Genomic DNA, 27,208 nt, shown 5'->3' with positions numbered 1-27,208 from the left:
CTGCAGGAATGGCTCAGACTGCACCATGCAAAAAGATGAAGGGCACCCTGCCCTTTTACTAGATCTTCATTCGGCATTGCCATGGTTCTTTCTTGCCTTTACCTCATCTTCTTAGTGGGTTTGGCACTGTCAAGTGAAATGTAATTTACTTTTTCATGCTACTTTTAATGTCCGAGCAGAAAATCCTTTTGGTGTTGTCTTTTCCCTTCTCCTTTCCATGACTCTTTCTTTTTCATTTGGCACTAAAGATGACACAGGGATTATTAAAACCTAAAGTTTGCTTGATTTAGCCATTCCACAGTGTATACATATATCAAAACATCATGTTGTATGCCATAAATATACACAATTTTAATTTGCCAGTTAAAAAAAATAATAAAGTCTCCCCTCAGTTTTATAAATGCAATTCTTTTCTGATTTGGTGTAGTTTAGAACCAGGGAACACAAGCCCACATTCGATACCTATACTTTCTGCTGCCTAAATCCTAATGTTAGAAAAGGCGTCAGCAAAACTAATACCCATGATTGCTTTAAGTAGATTTATATGTCACTGGCAGTTGGAAACACAGGAGAAATGGAGAAGGATAAGGGAAAGAAAAATGGTAGGGTGAGAGGAATGGGTGAGAAAGAAAGAGAAGAATGATGAGAAATAAAATATGTCAACCTTGCTTTTTACTAAAAGCATGCATTCTTATCTGTAAAATGTTCACTTAATACTATTTTTAATTATATGATAGAAGCTGATAACACTTTTTGTGGATGAAATTGGTATGATATGCTTGAATATCATTATTACAGGAATGAATAATTTTGTAAAATACTGATACAGGCTTGTTTAACCAAGCTGAGTTCAAAAAGAAAGGATGGTTTAATGTAAAAATCTATTTCTGGTAGGTATTATACCTCTCACAATGTGGCCATCTTATAAATTACAACAATTCTCTCCAGGAGAGAATAATTCTCCCCAGGAGAATTATTGGAGAGAATATTTGGTAAGACTGAGTGAAGTCTATGAAACCATAATGGTTATAGCTTCATAATAAACAGGAGCTGAGTTTCAGACATTCATGGAGTAGCTATTAGATTTCAACCCATGCACTAAACCTTGAAAATACAAAGATGAAAGAGACACTGTTCGGCAGTGAGCTGAGGACTCATACCATAAATTGTGTAGAACAGAGCTAGTGGTGGAAATACCAGAAGCTTTCCTGGATAATGTGAAGAATGTAATGAGTAGAATTTTGACCTGAGAGGAAAATATTGCAGTTAAAAGAAAGGCAAGACCGTTGAAAAACCATGAGTTGTTCAAAATTGATAGAGTTTAAATACGATGCAATGTAAGGATGATGAATGGACTTTGGGAACTTGAGGAGAAGGTTGGGAGGGGAATGAGGGGTAAAAGCCTACATGGTGGGTATAGTGTACACTGCTTGGCTGGGTACACTAAAATCTTGGAAATCACCACTTAAAAGCTAATCCATGTAACCAAAAACCACCTATACCCCCAAAACTATTGAAATAAAAAATGTTTTTAAAATGATCAATAAGTGATGGATAACAAGGATAAAGAAGTGAATAGGAATCTGTTGGTAACTTTACATCCAATGAGGACATTTAAGGATGCCATTATTCTATGGAAAGGCACTCATTCAAGACTACTTCAGATAAAACTCTGAAAAATTGATGATAAATTATTATCATGTCTGAGGGGGATGTTTGGTGCCACTCTAGCATATGGGATTTCTTAGGTTCTTATTTGTAAGTGGTATGAGTCTTTTTCATTTAACTAATTACTCAGTAGACACTATGTGTATAATATTTGCACATTACACAATCCAAGAAAGATATCAGAGCAGTATTTAAGTATTACATGCAGGGCACAGAAATAATATTCTGTGATTTCAAAAAAGATTAAGAAACATCCCTCCCTTCCTTCCTTCCTTCCTTCCTTCCTTCCTTCCTTCCTTCCTTCCTTCCTTCCTTCCTTCCTTCCTCCCTTCCCCACTTCCTTCATGTTGTTCTTCCTCCCCTTTTCATATTCTGTCTCCCTTCTTCCCTCCCTTCCTTTCCTTCCATGGTTATATACTAGTCTTTGAGTGCAAGGTATAAACCAAGAACTGGGAATATGGTGTTGAGCAGAAAGGCAGATATTTGATAATAACCTCTCAAAACCCAATGATAATAGTAATAAATATTCTTCAGAAATCACTCTCCATAAAAGGCAGGGCGTAAACAAAACTGAGTGAGATACGGGAAAATGTTCCTGGAGAGGTTTTTAAACTGACACCTGAAGCACAATGAGAAGACAGAATGGTTTCCAGATGGCAAGGAGCAGGGAGAACATGTGGCTAAATGATGTGAGGAAAGACAAAGACATGAGGACTTTTAGAGGACAACACAAGAATTCATCAAGTCCCGTAACCAGAGCATTGGTTGCTACAATTTCCTTCTTAATCCATATGAAAGCTTTTTCTGGCACCATGAAAATCCATCCTTTCTTCTTATCCTAATTTTCCTTTTGTTATTTCAGTAGGCTGTATGAAGCTCTTTGTTTGTCTTTTCTCCCTTTTCTTTACCAGATAATTAATTTCAATCCCTCTTATTCAGAACTTATTTTGACACAATTTAGGCTCACATGGTTAGATCACAGTATACTTGGAAAGGAACACAACTGCATTTCTTTTCACCGATTCTATTGTTTATCCTTTAATGTGGATATAGATCACACTAAATTAGTGAGGCTGCACTTCAGTTCCTGAAATGACTTTGGCATTTTTAACATGGAAATTTCCATGGCAACCAATCATCAGTGCAAGTGTGACTGCAAGATGGTGCTTCCTACTGGATGCATTGAGTGAGTCGAGGCCCAAGGATTTGTGTATAACTTTGTTGCCACTGACAGCTATCCAGGCATAAAATATCTTGATATTGGTGTTTCTCTCCTATATTTAACAGACAGGCCCATTAAACTTTATTCAATGCCCAGTAGCCAGTGAGCAGGAAGAGGAATATGATAGGTCTGGGGTGAATCATAAAGGCTATTCTAAGTTGCTCAACTCTTCCCTATTTTTTGCTCAAACCCAAGCAGAAACTTTGTTGAGAAAAGTCACAAAGCCAAGATGACTGATTCAGAATTCAGAAACCTCAGGCGGTCACTCAGTCCTCCTCAGGAATCCTATAAATTTTCTTCATTTCTATGAGATGACTGTACCATATCAACTCCTTTTCCCTCAGATCTCCCACACATCCTCCTCCTACAGATGACCTAGACTCATACTTCATTGAGAAAATAGAAGTCATTGGAAATGAACTCACTCATCTTCCCACCACAAAACCTGCCAGTTTAGTATATCTGCATCCAAACTCTCCTTCTTCCACAATGTGGGAAATGTTCCTCCTCCTCCCAGAAAGGATGTTTCTTCTTCACTTCTGCTCTGGGTCCCATGACCGCTTAGCTTATCAAAGGCTTTGCTCCTAAAATTATTTCTGCTTTCCCTTAGGGGTAATATCTCACTGTTACTGTACGGTCATGCTCTAGTATTTCCCATATTTTAAGACTTCTATTTAATATAACCATACACAGTTTCCTGCCATTTTTTTTTTTGTTTCCCTTTGTCACCAAATTCCTGGCTCTTCAAACAAACTGCCTCTATTCCCCATCCTCTTTCCACTTTTCAACCCAGTTCAGTGTGCTTCTGCATCTTCACTAACTGGAATTCTCTTTGTTAAAATCTACAATAACCTTCAGGTTGCCAGACCCAATGGACTTCTTCCCTGCTCATCTTACCTGACTTCTCAGCAATATTTGTCAAAGTTGGGACCCTACGTGCTTGAAACATGCTTACCTCTCGGCTTCCGGGTTATTTTATTAATTTCCTTCCACTTATCAATGTCTTTTGTGGGATTCTCTTCTTAAACGCTGTCATTTCTCACAGTTTGTCTTAGTTCTTTTTAAAATTGGGGGGTGGGGGCTAGGGGAGGGATAGCATTAGGAGAAATACCCAAGGTAGATGACGGGTTGATGGGTGCAGAAAACCACCATGGCGCATGTATACCTATGTAACAAACCTGCACTTTCTGCACATGCGCCCCAGAACTTAAAGTATAATAATAATAATAAAATCTTTTGCCTACATTTTCTCCTTTAGATGGATCTCCTTTAGATACTTACATCATCCGCTTTTACTGTCTTAAAATTTATGCTTCGAGTTCTGATATCTCCTCTGAGCTCCAAACTTGTATATCTAACTTATTTCTTGCATCTTGTAAAAATTATAAACATCACATACTTAAATGCTCAAAACAGAACACTGAACTTTCTGTCCTCATCTGACTTGAGAAACTTTTCATCCAGTTAATCAAGACAAAACCTAAGATCCATTCTTTTTTATGGAATTTTATTGAGATGAAATTCACGTTACATAAAATTAACCATTTTATTTGGTATGTATTTTGTATGTATTTCTGTATCTCTTCTCCTAGGCTGGAATGCAGTGGCTTGTTCATAGCTCATTGCAACCTCCAACTCCTCAGTTCAAAGAATCCTCTTGACTCAGCCTCCCAAATAGCTAGGACTACAACCACGTGCCACCAGGCCCAGCTAATTTTTCAATATTTTAGTAGAGACAGGATTTCACTATATTGCCCAGGCCGGTCTTGAACTCCTGGCCTCAAGTGATTTGTCCACCTTGACCTCCCATAGCATTGGAATTATATGCATGAGGCCCTGCATCCAGCCCAAAATTAATCATTTTAAAGTGAACAATTCAATGGCATTAATCCAATCACAGTATTGTTTCTCTATCTAGTTCCAAAACATTTTCATAACTCCAAAAGGAAACTCTATACTTACTAAGCAGTTAGTTCTCATCCTCCCCTCCTTCCAGACCCCGGCAACCATCAGTATATTCTCTTTCTCTATGCATTTACTTTTTCTGGTTATTTTACATAAATGAAATCATGCAAAATGTGATCTCTTGTCCCTGGCTTTGTTCACTTAGCATGTTTGCGGGTTCATCCACATTGTAGCATGCATTAGTATTTCATTCCTTTTTATGGCCAGATAATATTTCATTTTACATATAGTGTCAAAATTTCTTTATTCATTCATCCATTGATGGACATTTGGGCTGTTTTCACCTTTGGGATACTGTGAATGGTCTAAGATCTATTCCTGATCTCCCTTCTCCTCATCTCATATCCAATGCATCAAAAGGTCCAGTTTATTCATGGCCAGAATATATATATTGATCCATCTCCTTCCCGCCATCTCCACTGTCACCCTTCTATTTTAGGCCTTTAGCATTTCTATCTTATCTTACTAAATAATGTATTTTCCTGATTCCACTTTTTTTCTTTCGTGCCAATTCTTGGTCCACACAGCAGCAAGTGCAGTAACTTAAAAAAATAAAATTATTAGATACATTATTTAAAATTATTAGATATATATTTAAATGAACATAAATATATGGCTTATATATATTTACATATATATATATATATATATATATATATATAAAACCTTTATTGAGTACTTACTATATCTTAGCCTCTGTTCTATGGGTTTCCCATGAAATAATTCACTTAAGTCTCAAAACAATGGAGTAGGTCCTGTTATTATTGTTCTTTGCAGATGAGGAAACAAAAGGTCGCCCAGCTAATATGTAGCTGTTAAGCGAAGACGTGAGCCTCAGGAATCTGTCTTAGGAAGCTGTCCTCTGATTGATATGCAAGATTGTCTAAATCACATCTTGCCTCTCTCCTTCTAAAAGCTGGTCAATGGCTCCTTATTCTACTAAGAGTATGAGTCATGACCCAAAGGCATGAGTTGGCCTTGACTATTTTTCCACCCCATCTTGCCACTCTCCTTATTACTCACTCTTCTATATTGATTTCTTCCCTCAGGCCCTTTCTTACACTAAGCTCCCCCAGGTCTATGCATATCCTCTTCCCTCAGCCTGAAACATCTATCTTCTCTCCAGCCTTTATAGCTCAGTCTAAATGGCAGCTCTTCTTGGTGTCTCTTTCTGCAATGGGTACATTTCCTTTGTGATTTTCTCTCTCTCATTTAAAAAAGCTCAAAGCTCTTATTTCCATTTATAATGTGTTATTGTTATTATTATTGTTTGCCTTTTGCTCATTAAACCACCAGAATGTGAGCCTCCTATTCAAAATATGTTTATATGTTTTTCCTTGTTATAATTATAGCTACTGAAATTTTCGTGGTTCTTGACACAATTTGTACTATTGGAACTGGGATGGCTCCAATTTCTGTGTTATATAGGGAGAAAAGAAAATTTAACTACTTAGATTTTCAGTTTCATCTTTGTAGAGCTTGATATTCCTTCTTTCTGCCTTCTCACTCCTTCTTCCCTGGAGAAATGAAAAAGAACTCTCCGCAGTTCCACATGTTGCTAAATAATCATCAACTTTATTACCCTGGGTGACTAGGTGTTGGGGTGTTGGTTGAATCCTTCACTTGATTTCAGGGAAGATTAATTAGAACTTGTCCAAGTAAAACACAGTCTAGCAACAGCTGGTCTTTTATGGGGTGGTTTGAAGTGCTTACTGGTTGGTGGCTCCTAGTTTTTCCTCCACGTCTCTGTTTTTTTAAAAAGTAATCACACTTGCAGTTATTAGAGCAGACACCTGATAGAGTGGTCAGACAATGCAGCTTTACCTTGTATTCAGCCCATCATAGAGATGATAACAATATCATGCCACAGTGCGGCAATTCTAAGATTTCAGGAAGCAGGACAATACCCATCCTGTGATGATAACCCACATTCTGCCAACCTTATAGAAAATGAGTCCACAAATTGCCTACTTCAAATTCTCCCACATGAGTCTGTCCCCATATATACACTCCTTTCTTAATTCTGAAGGAATGCCACTAGGGAGGTGAAGGCAGAGCTTTATATAGTGTCCTATGTGTAGCTTTCTGCTACAGATTTATCTTTCAGTTACATAATGTCTGTCCCTTGGAATAATTAGGAAGATTAGAGGATGAGAAATCATGACAGCTGTCATTCATTGACTGCTAGGGAATATACATGTAATTATCACCATTTTGCAAAGCAGGATTTGCCGCCTTCTCTTATGTCAAATGAGGACATTGACACTTCCAGAAATTAGCCAACTTGTCCTGTGCCATTTAACTAGTAAGTGGAAAGCTACAATTCTAATTCATGTCTGAATCACTATAAAGCCATCGTGATACCTGGATGCCAGACTGCTTTCAAGATTAAGGACCATTAATTATAAGTAATTTAAATACTCAATAAATGTTTGTGTTTGTAAAAGTGACACCTCAAGTCTGGATAACTTGCATATCATTAGCTAGTCCATTGTATCTTCAAAATGTGTTTGAGTTATTGTTTAATTATTTTAATCATGATATTAAGAGTATGTATTTATTGAGGACTTTCTCTGTCCCAGGTGCTGCACTATCTATATTATCTTTTTATCTTCATAAAAACTCTGTGAGATAGATACAATTATGATTTTCATCTTTAGAAGAGAAAACAGGTTAACAAGGTTAATAGCTCACCAACCATAAAGTGGCAGAGGATGGGCTGTTGGACCTTTAAAAGCATGCTCATCGAGGTTAATAGCTCACCAATTATAAAGTAACAGAGGATGGGCTGTTGGACCTTTTAAAGCATGCTCATAACCACTGTGTTAATTGGCCTTTCATGCATTAACCATGATAATGCAGCTTTCTGCCTGTAGAATATGAACAAATGTTATCTGTGGATTTTGATGGAGTGAATACTAATGGTTCTGCAACTTCTTGTAGGGATACCAAAAACTAATTACACCTCTTTCACAGAACCACCTCAATGGCATGGGCATGCTGAAGGCAGGGTTATAGACAATTTTTTTTTTTTTTGGGCGGGGGGGACGGAGTCTCGCTCTGTCACCCAGACTGGAGTGCAGTGGCACAATCTCGGCTCACTGCAAGCTCCGCCTCCTGGGTTCACGCCATTCTCCTGCCTCAGCCTCCCGAGCAGCTGGGACTACAGGCGCCCGCCACCACGCCCGGCTAATTTTTTGTATTTTTAGTAGAGATGGGGTTTCACCATGTTAGCCAGGGTGGTCTCGATCTCCTGAGCTCGTGATCTGCCCGCCTCGGCCTCCCAAAGTGCTGGGATTACAGGCGTGAGCCACTGCGCCCGGCGGTTGTAGACAATTAACCATAGTATTAGTGTAACTATGTAGTGTGATATATTGCACAAAGAGCAGCTCACTGGGAAATAGAAAAGATGTGGGAATCATAGATCCTATTCTCAAGCAGTTTCATGAGAAAAAAAATCGAAGTGTGGAAGACCTGGTGAATAATCCAGATGGCAAGATTTCAATTTCAAAGGAATATAGTATTTCAGTGTGTAAGGGTCTATTGAGTGCAGAAGAACTATATGCCAAGAGCTGGCACATGATTTTTGCTCAGGTGTCTGAAAATTGTCACACACAGATTATTAGAGATGGAAGAAAAGTTGGAGAGGGAGCCAAGCATAAATAAATAAGAGCACAGATGCAGGATGTAGTGACTTTGTTGGCAAGTGTTTGGCATGACCAGAACCGGAATCTGTGACAAAGAGTCAGCGAGGGGAAAAGAGAAGGTTTTGGGACAAGAGCTTAGAGTGTGCAAAGGGTTTCTCTTCTTTAAATGACCCAAGACATTGTTTAATCTTGTTTGTCACAATTTCTCTTTGTGGCACTCCTGGGGCTTTCTATATACCTTCCAAAACATGAAGCTGTTTCCTTCACAGATCTCATACAACTGGCTTATCTTTAATCTGCAGCCATCATTGTCAGCCAGTAACTAATTATCTTCTCTGTATGCCTTCCCCGGTTCAAAAGAGCCTACTCGTAAAAACTGCTGCATCTCCCATTTATGGAGGTATCTGATATCAACCAGACACTGTTCATCAGTACTTAAGCAATCAACAAGCCTTTATTGAGTTCCTTGATGTGTGCATGGGTCTGGGCACTGTTCCTAAAAATTAGGTGTTTTATAAAAAGCACTGACAGTGATTCAGAAATTTCTTCTTCTTTGATATAAAAAGAGCTGAGTGAAATCTTTGGGCTTTGTTAAAGATGATAGAACTTGGAACTTTTCACACAGACAGTGAATGTGGGTGTTAAGTGGGTTTTCAATTGGTATTTGATTCATCAAATTTATCTTGCCATTATTCTGAGTTATTATTTTTGTCTTTAAAAGTAGAATATTTGGAATGAGGAAGCACTTCTTTTATTTTTCAGATTTTTTTTTTTCAGTTTCCTGAAGACAGAAATAACGAAGGAGAAAAAGGACAAATGACAATGCTTTGGATAAGTCAAGGCATGACTACTTTGTAATGCCAAGGCAGCTAAATATATTTGTCCTCGTGGTGTGTAGGGGGAACATTCAGCTCAGCAAGCATGCATTACATTTTCCTGTTCAAATCTAGCTACACAAACTACCAAAGCAGCAAGTATAACAGTTCACTTTTAACTTTCCCAAAACCTCAGTCACTGGCCTACATTAATTTGCATAGTTATTAAGAGCAATGTTTCTGCCATTCACTAGCATACCCCATAGAATGTTTATGAGAATTAATTGAATCAATATGCACAAAAGCTGCACAATGGAAGCACTATATACATGTTAGCTAATAGTAATTATTAAAATAAAAATAATTTAGTAAAAGAACTCTTTACTCAGCTCTGTAATTATAATACTAACATTGTCTTTGTAACAATAATGCTGATACTTTTTGAGATGAAAGTTATAATTTGCCAAGCATTGTGCATATATTACATCTTATTTTATCCTCACAATGCAGCCATCCATGAGTTGTTATCACTATTGTTAGACTTATTTTACAGTTGGGGTCAAGTGCCATGCCTAGGGTCACAAAAGGGTGAGCAGTGGTAGAGCAGAATTTGAAACTATGCAGTGTGATTTCAAAAACTTTACCTTTAGTCACTCTACTGCACTTTCTGCATAAATTTTCTTAATTGTGGAGCCAGTTCCTAAAATCCAATCAGTCATCTTGCAAGCTTTCTATCTTCTCTAGGTAGCCTTAGAACCCAGGACAATCAACTCCTTCTATAGGGTGCTCACATACTTCCACTCAGTTGGAATTATTTTGGTTAGCTTTTGCTGGAAATCACATTCCAAAACGCCATAAATTTTACCTTTACCTGGATATTCAAATTATATATATATTGTACTTCCATAATATTCTAAAACTTTCACCTACAATTCTATGTGGTAGGCCCTTTTATTCCAATTTTATAGATGAAATTCCAAGGCTCAGAAGAACTCATAATTTTTTTCCAGAAAGTGTCATAACTATTATGTATCAGAAATCTCTTCATTTCTGATCTTGTGTTCTTTCCATTAGCATTGTCACTGAATGAGAGTCAAGATTATTTTTTTTCCTTAGTAGGCATCATCTAGGGTATCTAGATTGTCCTCATTTCATGGCAACACTTAATTACGAAGATAAACTTTGAATCTATAATACCCTGGGTTGGTTTAAAAAGGAGAAGATCATTCTCAGCTTCTATTTTGCTGTACATCTTTGACCGTTAATGAAATAGTTTACTGCAAGAGCTCTGACCATATGTATGTGAAATTTACACACGTGCTGTGAAATGACCTTTGAGTTCGTGTTCTTGGACTGTGTTTCCCACCTACTTGTAGGGTGATGAAACTGGACAGCTGCTTCCTGGGGGTAAGGTGAAGATGTAGATAACATGGAATCCCTTCCAACCACTGGCAGGGGTTTCTACAATAGGACCGAAAGACCCCTTCAGCTTTCTGCTTCGCTGCTGGCTTTTCAGTGATCTGTTTGCACATTCTTTTCCTGCTTGGTAATTAGCACCAGCTGTCTCAACTTAAAAGGAAGGAATCCCTTTGAAATCCTCCCTATCCTCCGTAAAATGTGCTACTGAAACGTGCTAATTAGTAACTGGACTTAGGACAACACAGACATGTGTTTCCTGGGAGTACCGTAGAAGGAAGAGGAGGAGGAATATGAACATCTGTTTGGTTGCATATGTGTGTGTATGCTTTTCTAATTTTCAAAATGACATTTTAAATTTTAAAAAATCTATCTGCCCAAATGTGATCAGTAGCTAGTAGTGAGAACCAGGCTCCGCATACATTGACTTCTCAATTTTCCCTGGTACTGCCTGCCCAAGCTGATCAGTATCCCATGTACAGAAAAAAGGGCCCGCAGGGCATTCCCTCTCTGCCTCAGCGTTCTGACTTCCTGGTCAGCGTCTCCTCGCTCTTCAGCATAGTATCAGAAATCACAGGGCTCCAGGGAAGTAAAAACTATAACTCCCCTTCTTGTGGGGACCCTTGTCCCAGAGTAAGCTAATAGCCAATCTGGGTGTGTAACATTGAGCACACCCTGGAATGTGAGAAGAGGGCGCAGAAGCATAACATAGCATTACGTTAAATGCACTTAGCTAAAAATGAAGAAGTCACTGTGTTTCATGTTTAAACTGTGATTATGTGAGAATCTGTGTTTTCATAAATAATTATGAGCCGTCATCTCCAGGGTTTCAAACTAACTTGCTGGCATGGAGGCACGAACTGCTTATGACATGGAAGGAAAGGTGGTTGATTCTATGGGAGCACTTGGGGATCCCTTCACAAAATGAAGGGCGCCCACAGGAGGCTGGAGGTCTGTGCTTCGGAAAAGAGTGGGCAGCATCTTCTGCCTCCACGGTTGTGCTCCTGGGGCAGTCTGGTCAAGGTTTACCCCAGCATTTCTGCCACCATCACAGCAGTGTTCCTTGACACACCAGAGTCTGCTGCTGAAGTAATCTGCACCCCGACTCTTCTCATATTCTTGCCTCATCAACTCACAGTTTAAAGTGTTAGTGTGGGTGTTTGATAGGTTGGGATTAGGTCACATCGCTACCCGCTGACTGCAGATGGGACGGAAACAGTAATCCAAAGATCTGTCCTGTTGGTGGGATGTGAGGTTGGAGTTCACTCATGTTGTTTTTCCAAAAATGACGTACAGTAGTGAAAGGATAATTCCCCATGAAGAAGTCAGGTTATTTTTGGCAAGAAAATTTGATAGCCATCTACTACAGAGACCTACTGAAGGAGGATTCTGTTTGTCCAGTGTCTGTCAATTATGGTCAGATGCAGCCTTGCATGGCCTATACTATGAGAGACCTACCTTACAGACCCGAATGCCCAGCATGACTGGCCTTGATCTAGGAAGTCAACTAATAACAGAGTTTTCTGCTGCACCTGAGAAGGTCACAAGGCTTGGATACAAAGCAAGCCTCCTTCCAAAAACCCCCTACCTCTTGTGCGTGAAGTCTACCTTATTAGCCCTCTGATGACTTATCTGGCTCTGATCCATTCCCTTGTTCTGTCCTTCATGTCTGTGGGCCCTTGGGCTCCAGACTGGCTACCTGACTTCTCCCTGTCTGTGATTTCAGGCTCTTTCCAGCTGAGTATGCCAGATAAGAACACCAGAATTGCTTTTCTTTTATTTTTCCCCTCCCAGATGTTTGCTTTTCTAACTGTACCACGCTTTGCTCTTTGGACTCCTACAGCCATAACAGACATCACAATTCTTTCTTTTTTCTGCATCTAGATAGAGCCAAAGGGCATAAGAGAGAATAAAAACATCAGATGTTTCTTCTGGGAACAGAGAAGATTGATACATGGAATGTGAGTGCACTAAACCCAATGCTGGCTTACTTTTCAGCTAAAAAATCCTTAATGATGCTTAATTCTGCCCTCAGAGGTAAGTTCAAACCACTAGGTAGGCAAGCACTTCTCTGAACCCTGCCCGCCTTTCCTTTGCTTAACATTCTAGGCCAAAGCTTTGCTGATCTACTTTTAGTTTTCCAAACAAGGTGCACTTTTGATTTTCATGCCTCACACACAGCAGGTCCACCTCTAACATTTGAAAGGTCAAAGACTTGAGTTTAAATGAAGGCCACAGGTCATATTTCTAAATTCTTAAAATGTACATATTAAGGTGATACTTTGTTATACAAACCATGTTCTGTCCTCCACCTTTTACTAAAATACCTTTATAACCACCTGGAAAGTCAAGCTTAGTTTTTGAATTCTCGGACTTTTCAGAATTCCACATCAAAATGTTACAGCACAGGAGCATGCTCCTAGCACCCAGCCCACAGCTTTCTCTTCCTATGTTCCTACCTCTTGTTCTATCCTGCACCACAAAGTGTTTGCATATAGGTGTGTGAACATCCCAACCTGCACATCCAAGTGCCATCCACACCCCATAAAAATAGCCATTCCCTAGTAGCAAGCACATAGTATCCAGGCCCACCCTTTGGAGGATGAATGTAGAAAAGAAGCCTTGAAAGATACTGAAACGGGGCCTGGGGTCAGTGCGGGGGGACTTCTAGGGTCCTGATTTTCACAGCATAATCTAGAATGGAAGGGATTGGGGTGCTGTATGGGCATGACCTCTTGGCACTATAGATTCCATAACCATGAAAAAGACCATGGCTGACGGAGACCTAGAGCAGAGCCCTCCTTCTGGGTCTAAGAGTGATATTGGCACACATTTTTCCCTCTGCCCAAGATGTCCTTCCTCCCATATGATCTAGTTGACTCATATTCATCTATCAAATGGTATCTCATATTCTACTTCCTTCCTCCAGGAAGTCTTCTTAATTGTCCCAGGATGGATTATATGTTTCTCTTAAACTGGCTGCAACACTTACTGTGTGACTCTAAGTGATTTAACCTCTCAGCACCTCAATTTACTTTCAAGACTGCCATGAGGTTGAAAGAGTCAATACATGTGGAATTTTAGAACAGTACCTGACATGAAAGAAATGTGAACAATTCTATTATTAGATACTGACTTAGCAATCTGTGCTTACTCCTATAGACATATCTCATGTGATTCTGTTTTTATGCACATTTCTCTCTTCCCAGTAGATAATATGCCTCTTGAAAGGACTTAGCTTTATTTAATTTGGTATTCCTAATACAAAACCCAATATATATTACTTAGTAGGTGCTTAATAAATGAATATGGAGCAAATAAACTGCCTTTTATGGAGTTGAAATTTACCACTGGAAATGTTTATGCTGTAGCCTGTGACCACATATAAGGAAGACCGCTGGGAGAATGAACTCAGTTTTTCAGATCCTTCTGACTATAAACTTTTCGAAGATTATACAGAGATGTTAGAACCAACCCAGAACAATGTCAGGGTGGCATAAAGAAGAAATATTATTCAATTGGCATTCCTACCCAGAAATTAGATATACTTGCCCAAGACACCAACTCTATGTTCTGGTGAAGATTTACAATATGATATTTATTTCATTATGTAATGATGTATTTGTTTTCGTATGAGCCAGAGACTGACAGACATTCTTTCAAGGACTTTGAGGCCATACCTTTCTGGGCATCCATGATCTAGGGAATATGTGCCACCGTTTTCCTTAATTGGACTTATTTATTCTGATGACTTGCAGATAAGCAGAGCTCAGGAAACATGGTCAGGAGAAGAGCTGTCATGACGCTTGCTTGATGATAATTATAAAACTGCTCTGAAGAGTCTTCTCCATCATTTACTCAACTGGTTGCTAAGTAATTTCCAATCCAGTCCCATAATTAGAATGAATGGGTCTGGCTGCTGGTTGGTCAGAAAACTGTTCTGTTCATCGTTCATTAATTCATCCATTCATTAGGGCTTGTCATGAACTGTGAATGGATGTAGCAAAAGGTTTTGCACACAGCCTAAAAGACAAAAATGATGGAAAATAGAAAATTCTCTTGAGTTAACTTTTCTCTTCTTTTGACATTCTGTTCCCTTGTTTAGCCACTACATATAATAAGTGTAATATTTTAGTGCTTAGAACACTACAAACAGGTGTTTTCAAATTAATTAAAATAAAAACTAAGCATCTCAAGGCAAGATCAAACTTTCTGTCATCAAATAATTATAATGAAATAATTGGTTTTATTACAGCAAACATCTTTATAGATAGTGCTTGCAATGTGCCAGGCACTAAGGGTTTTGTGTATATTATTTCATTTAATTCTGTGAGGATCCTATGAGGTAGGAACATAAGTATCCTATGAGGTAGGAACTATTATTGTCCTTACTTTATAAGTGAGAAAACAGAGGAATAAAGAATTTGAGATTTAGGCCAAAGTTATACAATAAATGGCAAAGCAAGGGTTTATTTCACAATTATGCTCTGTGAAGTAAAGAAACATTTACAGCCATTTTTTAAACTAGTGAGACCCTGTCGTGCTCGATTTTAAGACAAGGAGATAAAAGAGAATGATATTAATACAAACTTTGTAGTGCCTAGTTTTAGTTTCATGCATATTTTAATTTTTCATTTCTAAGCAACTCAGTCCTGCTATCATGAAATAATGCACTGATGTGACATAACGCTGATCGTGACATGGGTTAGTGATTTTCTAAATAGGATTTCGCCTTAATACATCGAACATCTGACATTTTGGACCTGTTAGGATTTGAAACTGACTTGTCAAAATAAGGATTTTTTTTTTTTCTGAATAAAATGCAATCGATTGAAGTTGAATGAAGTGCAAAGTGAGGTGTGCTCTACGCCCCTGGAACCCATGTCACCCTGACATAAAGGTCTGTTTCCATGGTAGCAGATCAAGGCATTAACTGTTTGTTTCAGGGCTGATATGATGACAAAATTTTGATTCTGAATTTGCCCTCATTATTTCTGTCTTTAGATTTCCCACTTGCTTTTGCATCTGGTCTCATCACAAGTTAATGATAACCAGTTATTACAAGAAGAAAACCAAAATCATAGTCATCTGGTGAAACTTTCTAGAACCTGCTAAATGGAAAAAATTTTGTTCCCATTAATTCACTTGACCTTTCCAAAGGGTGCCTCAGAATGGTTTTAAGAGCCTTTTTTCCCCTGTTATACACTATGATTATCCTCATGCCTTGTCTGAGTGTTGGTGGCTAAATGGAAAAAGAATAAAGAATGATTACTTCTACTCCCTCCTGCGTTGCACCTGTTGCTTACGTTTAAAGAAACGTGAAGTGGGCATATGGGGAATGGAAAGAAAAGGCAAAGAAAAGCATGAGAACTGCCTCTATTGTGATCATTGTGATGGGATGGCTCAGAAACTGAGCCAAGTTTTTCATATTTCTCAAGTTCCATGAAGTCCAACATGTTCAGTCTGTTGCTTTTCTTGAAAAATAAAACGATTTAATGATACTTTAGAAAGAAAGGGCATGTCCAATAAAAGAGACAATATTTATATATTATCTCTTGGTTTATCTATTAAAGGAAATTATAATTCTCATAGAAAACACTTACATAGAGAGTTAACATGTGCCAAGCACTGTGCTAAGTGCTATACCTATATGCACTCATGTATACTAAGACATTTATGCTATTTTAAGTTACAACAAAGAGATGTAAAATTATTTTCCCAGAGTTCAAAATTATTAACTTGTAGAGGCAATTTTCAAACACAGATAGTCTAATACCAGATTTTAACAGTTAACCACGATTCTTTGCTGTCTCTCAATATCTGATGTTTTCTGGTGTAATGCTTCAACATTTCTTAGTCATTGATTCCTACTCTCATGTACTAATTGACAGCATCATTCAGTTTGATAGCTCTGTGTCAAAATATTCACATAGTCTTTTTGTTTATTTGTGGTGATGTGTGCATGTGTGTGTAAGTCAAAGAAAAATAAAATAATTTTTGAACAGAATTTTGCAATATCTTTAGAGATAATTATGGATAACTTGGAATATGTCAAGAATTAAGTATAGGGATCACTTCTGTAGTATTAGTATCTGCACTTTCATTAATTTTTAGTTGAAAGTGAAAATAGCTGGCCATTTTGTTCTTCACTTCTTTACTCTTATTCCTCCGAAGTTTCCTTTAACTTTTTATTAATGCCTCATATGGTTTGGCTGTGTCCCCACTCAAATCCCATCTCAAATTCCCATGAGTTGTAGGAGGGACCTGGTGGGAGGTAATTGAATCATGGGGACAGGTCTTTCCCATGCTGTTCTTGTGACAGTGAATAAGTTCATGAGATCTGATGGTTTTAAAAATGAGAGTTTTCCTGCTCAAGCTCTCTCTCTCTCTTTGCCTGCTGCCATCCATGTAAGACATGACTTGCACCTCCTTGCCTGTCGCCACGATTGTGAGGCCTCCCCAGCCATGTGGAACTGTAAGTCAATTAAACCTCTTTCTTTTGTAAATTGTCCAGTCTCAAGTATGTCTTTATCGGCAATGTGAATGCAGACTAATACAATAAATTGGTACCAGTAGAGTGGGACATTAATGGAAAGATACCCCAAAATGTGGAAGTGACTTTGAAACTGGGTAACAGGCAGAGGTTGGAACAGTTTGGAGGGCTCAGAAGTAGATAGGAAAATGTGGAAAAGTTGGGAACTCCCTAGAGACTTGTTGAGTGGCTTTGGCCAAAATGCTGATAATGATATGGACAAAGAAATCCAGGTTGAGGTGGTCTCAGAAGGAGATGATCTCGTTGGAAACTGGAGCAAAGATGACTCTTGTTATGTTTTAGCAAAGAGACTGGTGGCATTTTGCCCCTGCCCTAGCAATTTGTGGAACTTTGAACTTGAAAGATGATTTAGGGTATTTAGTGGAAGAAATTTCTAAGCAGCAAAGCATTCAAGAGATGACTTGGGTGCTGCTAAAGGCATTCAGTTTTAAAAGGAAAACAGAGCATGAAAGTTTGGAAAATTTGCAGCCTGACAATGTGACAGAAAATAAAATCCCATTTTTTAAGGAGAAATTCAAGCCAACTTCAGAAATTTGCATAAGTAACAAGGAGCTGAATGTTAATCCCCAAAACAATGAGGAAAATGTCTCCAGGACATGTCAGATGTCTTCATGGCAGTCCCTCCCATAACAGGCCCAATGGCGTAGGAAGAAAAAGTAGTTATGTGGGCTAGGTCCAGGGTTTCTGTGCTGTGTGCAGGCTAGAGACTCAGTGCCCTGTGTCCCAGCCACTCTAGCTGTGACTAAATAGGGCCAAGGTACAGCTCAGGCTATGGCTTCAGAGGGTGCAAGCCCAAGTCTTGGCAGCTTCCACGTGGTGTTGAGCCTGTGGGTGCACAGAAGTTAAATATTCAGGTTTGGGAACCTCCGTCTAGGTTTCAGAGGATGTACAGAAACACCTGGATGTCCAGGCAGAAGTTTGCTGCAGGGGCAGGGCACTCATGGAGAACCTCTGCTAGCACAATGCAGAAGGGAATTGTGGGGTGGGCACCCCCACACAGAGTCCCCACTGGGGCACTGCCTAGTGGAGCTGTGAGAAGAGGGCCACTTTCCTCCAGACCCCAGAATGGTAGATCTGCTGATGTTTGCATCATGTGCCTGGAAAAGCTGTAGACACTCAATGTCAGCCCATGAAAGCAGCCAGGTGGGAGGCTTTACTGTTTAAAGCCATAGGTGCAGAACTACCCAAGACCATGGAACCCACCTCTTGCATCAGTATGACCTGGATGTGAGACATGGAGTCAAAGGAGATCATTTTGGAGAAGATTTGACTGCCCTGTTGGATTTCAGACTTGCCTGGGGCCTTTAGCCCATTTGTTTTGCCCGATTTTTCCCATTTGGAGTAGCTGTATCTACCCAATGCCTGTACCCCCATTGTATCTAAGAAGTAACTAACTTGCTTTTGATTTTACAAGCTTATAGGCAGAAGGAACTTGCCTTGACTTGGATGAGACTCTGGACTGTGGACTTTTTAGTTAATGCTAAAATGAATCAAGACTTAGGGAGACTGCTGGGAAGCCATGATTCGCTTAGAAATGTGAGTACATGAGATTTTAGAGGGTCCAGGGGCAGAATGATATGGTTTGGTTATGTCCTCACCCAAATCTCATCTCAAATTCCCACCTGTTGTGGGAGGGACCCAGTGGGAGGTAATGGAATCATTGAATCATCACTATCATGAGAAAAGCAGGTCTTTCACATACTTTTCTCTTGATAGTGAATAAGGCTCATGAGATCTGATGGTTTTAAAAATGGGAGTTGCGCTGCACAAGCTCTCTCTCTCTCTCTCTTTGCCTGCTGCCATTCATGTAAGACATGACTTACTCCTCTTTGCCTTCTGCCATGATTGTGAGGCCTCCCTAGCGCTGTGGAACTATAAGTCAATTAAACCTCTTTCTTTTGTAAATTGCCCAGTCTCCGGTATGTTTTTATCAGCAACATGAAAACAGACTAATACAGTGCCTCTATTTCAAACCCGAGTGTGTGGGATTGAGATACATCTAGATAGTTGGTGATGAAGCTGTAATTTGTTTAGTCATTCAGGTTCATCCTAATGCAGTATTGACAAGACAATAAGCATTTATACTTTGCACTGTGTTTGGTTCAAGGTTCAACAAAATAATGCTATTTATTCCATATTGGAGTTCATTTTTAGATTTCAATTCACTCTCAATTTTTGCTTAATTCCTAGTGGGGAGAATCATTTAAATCAATTTGATATGATTTAATTCACAGCATGATTAAATCTTCATCAAAGAAGAGCTTTACCAATATAGTCATAATATATTATCATAATATTATCATAACAGCATCATAATAGTCATAAGATCATCAATGGCCATTTATTAGGCCTCCATTTAACATATAATACTGATTTAAATTACTACTATACTTCAGAGTTTGAGGGTGATGACAGAGTAAAATACTTGAATCAGCCTCTAAAACTGTGTACATATAGAGGTGTTTAATAAAGCTGTTCTGGGCAGTTTTTATTTTATAAGCCAGAAATAATTTAGCATTTTATTAAGATTTATATTACTGAAACCTGTCAGGTACCCAAGTGCTGAATGATTGATAGTGTTTCTCTACCCTCTAGTGGACTGATGCAGAACTGAAAAGGTCAACACGAGAATCTTCAAGGACAATTGCCTGGGAATCCTGAGGTCTGGACAGCAACACCTGAATCTGAATCTCTTTTGGGTTGAATCATAAAAGAAAATAGTATGGAGAGATTTAAGGCCAGGCCTCTGGAGAAGGGTAATATGAGCATGAATTTTCATATTTAAGCTGATTTCAAAACATGACAGATGGAGTGGAGGTGGTTTACAAAAACGTTTCCCCTTTGCATGTCTTACTTATTCTGGAATACTGAAGGGTGAAGTATGTTGAAACAAATACTCTCTACCTGGATTTCTCATTAATGACATTATTGACATTGGGCTTGATAATGCTTTGTTGTGGAGGACCCCCTTGTGCATTACAGAATATTTAGCTGCATCCCTGTCTTCTTACCCATTAGATAATAGGAACATCCTGCACCCCCTCCCTAACTGTGATAATCAAAATGTCTCTAGCATTGAAAATATCTTATTTGGAGGAAGAATTGCCCCCATTGAGAACCATCTTGCTTTTAATGGTTCCTATTAAGTAGGTTGGAAATAATTTGCCAATAAAAATAATTATTTTTTTGGTCGGGCGCGGTGGCTCACGCCTGTAATCCCAGCACGTTGGGAGGCCAAGGCAGGCAGATCACGAGGTCAGGAACTCGAGACCATCCTGGCTAACACCGTGAAACCCCGTCTCTACTGAAAATACAAAAATTTAGCAGGGCGTGGTGGCGGGCGCCTGTAATCCCAGCTACTCAGGAGGTTGAGGTAGGAGAATCGCTTGAACCTGGGAGGTGGAGGTTGCAGTGAGCTGAGATCATGCCACTGCACTCCAGCCTGGGCGACAGAGTGAGACTCTGTCTCTCTATCTATCTATCTATCTATCTATCTATCTATCTATCTATCTATCTATCTTTCTATCTATCTATCCATCCTTAGCACTTGTTAATCCCTGTATTATTTAATTTAATCCTTATAAGAATTCTCAGATGTAAGTCCTACACTATTATTATCCCAGTCTTACAGATGAGGAAATGAGGACTCAGAGGAGTTGAGTAACTTTTGTGACATTGCATAGGCAAATGGTAGAGCCAGCATTAAAATCCAGGTAGTCTAGCTCTGGAATCTGCATTTTGAAACACTCTATCATAAGAATGTCAACCCTTTTTAATCTCTCAAATGGGATGAAAAAGAGCATTACTGATTTACAAGCAGTAATAATCCATAATTCCAATTTGCATAATTTTCTGAACTGACAATAAAACAGAAGGGAAAGACAATGGAATGACCTTGTCAGAAGAAGATGCATTCATTTTCTTCATTCACTTATCGAGTGCCTACTGTCTATACAGATACAGAAATGTATAAAACAAAGGTCCTGTCTTCTGAAGCTTACTTACATGTTGCAATCAACAAGAAAATGAACAAAGTCATATATATAATGTTTCATATAGTAATATGCTATGGAGAAAATGAAACATGTTAAAGGGAATAGACAGGGTATGAGATGGAGCAGAGTTCTGCTATTTTTTTATAGGTCAGGAAGGGCCTCCCTGACATTTGAACAGACAATGAAGGAATGAGAAAGTGACCAAGTGAAGACGTGGTGGGGAAGTGTTCCCAGTAGTGAGAATAACAAGTGCAAAGGCCCTGAGGTGGGAGTATATTTGAAGTAGGACCAAACTTGCTAGCATGGCATGGGGAAGGCAAGGAGTCAGTAGGACTGGAGTAGAGCGAGTGAAGGGAAATAGAAGAAGATGAGGTTGAGAGGTAGTGGCAAACAGGCGGGAAGGGGACTGCAGGTCTTGCAAGGCCCAGTAAGCCCTTGTAAGAACTTCAACTTTTACTTGGCGTGAGATGAAAATGTATTGGAAAGAGAAATGCCATGCTCTTACTTAATTTTTCAAAAGATTATGCCAACTTTCTTTCCGCATTTGGAAAATAGTTTATCATATTGATTAAAATCATAGGTTCTGCAATCAGACTGAACTAATTTTAAATGTCTCTAAAAAGTTCACTTTCTGTGGGTTTTGGGACAAGTAACTTACCTTTGCCTTGATTTTCTCATCTGAAAAGAAAAAAGATGTGGCAGTACCCTAATTTAAAGAATCTAAGTGTCACCAGAGAGGAGAAGCACCATTATTTTATGTATCAGTAAGAAGAAAACAAAACATCACACTGCTAATGATGTACAAGTCAGTCAAATCAGGCTCATGTACAAATTAGTCAAATCAGTCTCTCTCAGTTTGGAAGTGTCATTAATGATGATAATCATTCCTGGGGACTTGGCAATTTTCCCTGCCCTCACTTGCATTGCTTGGCATGAAATAGACAATGATTTTGCATATATCCCTGCCTTTACTTGAATTGCTTGTCATGTAATAGACAATTATTTTACATATATCTAAAGAACAAAATGAAGCACAACTTCATTTATTTATTGATGCTTTCATTTTTTAGTGTCCCATAAAGCGTTTGGTTGTTGCTTTGGAAAAAAAGATGAAATGTATTTCTTATAATGAGTACTTGCTTTACTAATACCAAATTTAAAGTCACATCTTTGCTCGGTTCTTATGCTTGTCAAAACATCTTTAGTTTAAATACTGAGGACAGTGTGAAATAGTTTTAAACAGCAATTAAACTCGGCATATAGAGTGCCAATGATGTGCATAAGTCAACTGAAGTGACAGGAATATGAGTTTGTGCATTCATAGACAATGACAGAATTACATCATGTCTGCCCTTTGGCCCATAGTGATTATACGGTGACATCAATCTTATATAAAAATATGTATGGATAAAGTCATGATGTATAGAAAATGATATGTATGTCTAAAATCTGTGTGTATGTGTGTTTTTGTTTCAGAATTGATGAAATATGTGGTAGTAGGTGCACTACAGAACAGAATTCACTTGGAAGTTCTTGGCCTATGGTAAGCACTCAGTAACTGTTAGTTATCACTCTCAGCTCTATGAAGACTGTTATTTGACCTGCCATTATCTCCATAAGATTCCTGAACTCAACTTTATTTCCTCTTTTTTTCCTTTAACCCCAATCTTCTAATACTAATTAGTAAGGCGGTTTCCTCTCCTTCTGGACTTGCTACTCCCAGAAGGAAATTAAATTACAAGTCTTGAACTCCCTCTGCATTCCCTTGTAGCCCAAGTCATTAATCAGTGGCTCATATTTAAAAAAATTGCTCTAGGTCTCTGGAGACCCTTTCTATGGCATAATAGGTTTTCTTTGTTTCTCATCCCCTGAGTAGCTTTTAATTCAGGATGGATATTTGCCCTGCAATTTCTTTTATTCCCTGGACAATTTGAAAAGCCAGGGAAACAGTGTCACTTTGTCTTATCTCTTCCCTGTTTATTAGTCAGCCTGTTCTAATAAAATGTTGGTTGGTCCACCCTTTTCATGGAATGTCATGGTTAACTGATAAGCTGCCCCCAAACTGGGTTTCCTGGTTTAACGTTATAATCATAATGCCCTCTGAGATCACTTAGAGAAAGGCTGAGGGTAGCAACACTGCAGATTCTTATTTACCTCATGCCTTTGACATCTGCAATGATGTGCTTCTTGAACACCTGCCTCATCAAATTAAACTATGGGCTGGGAAGCCAGTAGATCAAAAGAAGGACCCGGGGGAAGCTCAACCTGTGGACCGGCTTGCTCTTTGCCCTCACTATTTGTCAACTGGGAATCTCCTGGGTGCTCAGCTGTGCTGGAATCTCAGGCAAGGCAAAGACATTGTCAGTTTCTATCAGGCCCAAGTGATTAACAAGATCTTAAGTCTTCACATGGAATTGCTGCTAGGTCTCCTAAAGCAGATGATGTGTTCAGAATTACAGGCTGTATAAATGTCACAGAGTCCGTTGGGAGAGTACCCATTTGTGAGGGAAGGTGGGCAGCTGAAAAGTCCTTTATATTTTAGTTAGTTGATCCCACTTGATCTGGGTAGAGGGTAATGAAACTGATTACTGGGTCCCTTTAAAATTATTGATTAAAATTTAAGGTAATCTATCTAAACTAATTATACGTTCCTGATTATTGATAGAGCCCTAAGCAGTTTAATTCATTTGTTACTCGCACCTGGATTGGAATTTGTAAAGTGGTTAGTATCCAGATACTTGTCCCAGAGGTCACTCACGCTCTAATTGATTTTTCTGAAAGTTTTGAAACTATCTGCCATTTTGACCCTCAGACTTTTTTTTGACAGTCTCTGTCAAAAAAAGAGACCCATTGGCTCTCTCATTTGAGCATGTTTTCATTAGCATGTTAATGTTTATTTGCTTTATTATCCAAGTTCATATGAAAATGAACCCAAAGTATTATATTTTAGCTGCCCATTCCCATTATGGGATGTCTAGATTCCTGCTTTTCTTTATTATTCTTTTTTCTTAATTAAACAACCCTAACACTTGCAGGCTTTAATAGGCTTTCTTCTCTGATGCATTTCAGATAAAGAAAACGGTTGTAAATTGAGAGAAATCTTTGTGATTCGTGTCTGTGCATTGATCTTATCCATAAAGATCTGTCTTCAGAGGAGAAATGTATAGTCTAGACAGGAAGAGGAAAGTGGTGGGTATAGGGAAACAACAGACGGAGTGGAGCTCCCCCTGGCTCTGTGGATTTAACCTCTGGGAATAAACACCCACAACGGGTCCCTGCGTTTGAAAAGGATTAGTAAAGCTAAGGGGGTTAAATAAATATTCATGATCATATACAAGCAAATGATTAGAAGTCAGGCAACCTGCCCCTGGTAAGAGTCTGTTACAAGCAAAATGTTCTCCCTCGAAGGAAAAGAGATTGATATTAGCAATTTTCACAGGTCTTGGAGAGACCGATCTTATTGTCTGTCAAATGAAGTTAGAATTAGGTTTGAAAGAGTCTTAAGCTTCTTTAATAATTTATCCTAATCACCTGTCTAATGCTACACCCCTTTACTATAGAAACATCTTTAATACCCTTTTATTTGAGGAGTTTATTCTGGGAAATATTCTGTTGATGGAGAGTTTGGGGGGATCTGATATTGTTCGACCAACTTAAAATCAATCTACCAAAATTAATTTTGACCACCTGCTATTTGCCTGTTTTTCTAGTTGCTGAGATTATGACAGTATTAAAGGTGTGGTGGATAGCATCGTTGGTCTTGAGTCTTGATCCCATCCCTTTCCATACTTGTTGCTGGATAACTTTGAAATTCATCTCACTAAATAGAGAGAGATGTTGAGTGGCCAACCAGTCCAGATTTACCCAAGGACTTTCCTGGTTTTACTATGGAAGTTTCTGCATTCTGGAAGCCCCCCAGTCCCAGGCAACCTGAGATGGTTTGTCACTCTTAGTGAAGTGTATTTCTATATCCCTTTGCTGTGAGATAGATCTTGTGACATATTTGGCCAATAGTATGAGGTAGAAATTACAGTTTGTCAGTTCTAAACCTATTCTTTAACAGACTTTGCATGTTTGCCTTATCTGTGCTTCTGCTGTCACCATAAGGACATGCTCTGATAATCACGTTGATCCAAGGAGGATGTGGGTGTATAGAGCACAGCCCAGATAAACTTAAGACAGCAGCCCAGATAAACCCAGTTCACACCAGCCGACCTCCAGCGAAGTTATAGTTACATGAGCGATAATAAATGGTCATTGTTTTAAACTACTGATTTTTGGCATACTTTATTACAAACAGCAATAATCAACTTGTACAAATAAATTTTATTAGTATAAGGGATTGGGATGAAAGCTTTACATAGATCATCTCCTGCTACCACACCACAAAGTAGTAATTATTACCACTATTTTACAGTTAGAGAAATGGTTGATACATAGGAATATGGAATAAATACTCAAGGTAAGCAATGGAGATTATTTTAAACTCATTTCTAAAAGAATCTAATACCTTAAAGATTTTAAGCATTATCATGCAGTATAAGCTCATTATAAAAGGTTTAAGCAAATCAGAAATAGAAATAAGAAAAAGCAAAATGTCATTCCTTCCATTCCTGGCTCTTTCTCGTTTCTCTAACTCTTCCTCTCTGATATAACTGCCATCAACTTTTTGGTATAAATCTTTCCAGATGTTTTTCTATGCATTTTATAAACATATTTCTGTATTTAAAAATTTCATATAATTGGAAATTACTTATAGTTCTGCAGTGTTTTGTCTTTGGATATTTCATATAGTTCCATGCCAATACATATAGAGACATCCTATGCTCTTTTAACAGCTACATATTACTTGATAAAATGGCAGTACCATAATTTGAACATTCTATTAACAATAAGCATTTCAATTGATTCTAATTTTCCCTATTCCAAATAATGATTCTGTGAACTTTTTTTTCATATATCATTTTGCACATATGGGTATTTGTATAGAAAAAAAATCCTAGAGCTTAATGCTGTTTTCAGCCAATTACACCTTAATGTTTAATATGCCATGTGCAAAGAATTGTAGAGTAGTACTTGTGCACTATAAGCAAGTGCTCATCCGATACTGAGCTCCTCTTTCAGGACCCTCCTTCGCTTGTTGGGGGCATTTTGTGGGTCATTCATGACAGCCTGTAAAGTGCCTTAGTTGTATTTGTTTGTCCTTAGATGAAGTGCATTGTGTGGTTATCAGCTGTTGAATTTGTTGATCTTCCACTTCAGATAACATGGATGATTCTCTGGAAACTATACCCACCATCCTAAAAGACCCCATTAACTGCAGGTGCTTGCTGCTTAAGCAACAAATCAGTGAGTTTCTTCAATGGAAACTTTTGTCTAATTAGAGAGTAAATCATGGTATGTACTTTGGGTACACTTTGAGGTGGACCTGGTCACTGTTTCAGTTTAGACTCTTAATAACGGTTCTTATCAAAAGAGACTCGAAAGCTGCTGTCTAATAGAGGTTCCCCTGGCTGGAAGGAAGAACTGGAGGAAGAGAGAAAGAGAAAAAAATATGAGGAGAGAAAGAGATGGGTAGGGATGGGATTAGCATGTATTACATGTTTCTTATAGGTCAGGAATTCATTCTTTGATTCAGAGTTACTGAAAACCATTCACTTGTCAGATACAGTGCTAATCAAGGGGAAGTTAGAAATAAAAGACACAGTCTCTGCCCTCAAGTGGCCTATGGTACATTGAGGGAGACACCTATGGAAGCTGACAATCACTATGAAAGAATACACATAACAACAGAAGCACATAGAAAGGGTGCAGATCCTTCTGTAGATTCTGGGTAGACATTCACGGGCAATTGGTTCACATGCTGAGGTGAAGTGAGGGTCCCTGAGCTCCCTTCCCATTGAATATATTCTTCCTAGAATATATGA

Source organism: Macaca fascicularis, chromosome 11 (genome assembly GCF_037993035.2).
Source record: "Macaca fascicularis isolate 582-1 chromosome 11, T2T-MFA8v1.1".
Taxonomy (NCBI): Eukaryota; Metazoa; Chordata; class Mammalia; order Primates; family Cercopithecidae; genus Macaca; species Macaca fascicularis.
The sequence above is the reverse complement of the archived record's forward strand: the minus strand, read 5'-3'. Positions refer to the sequence as shown.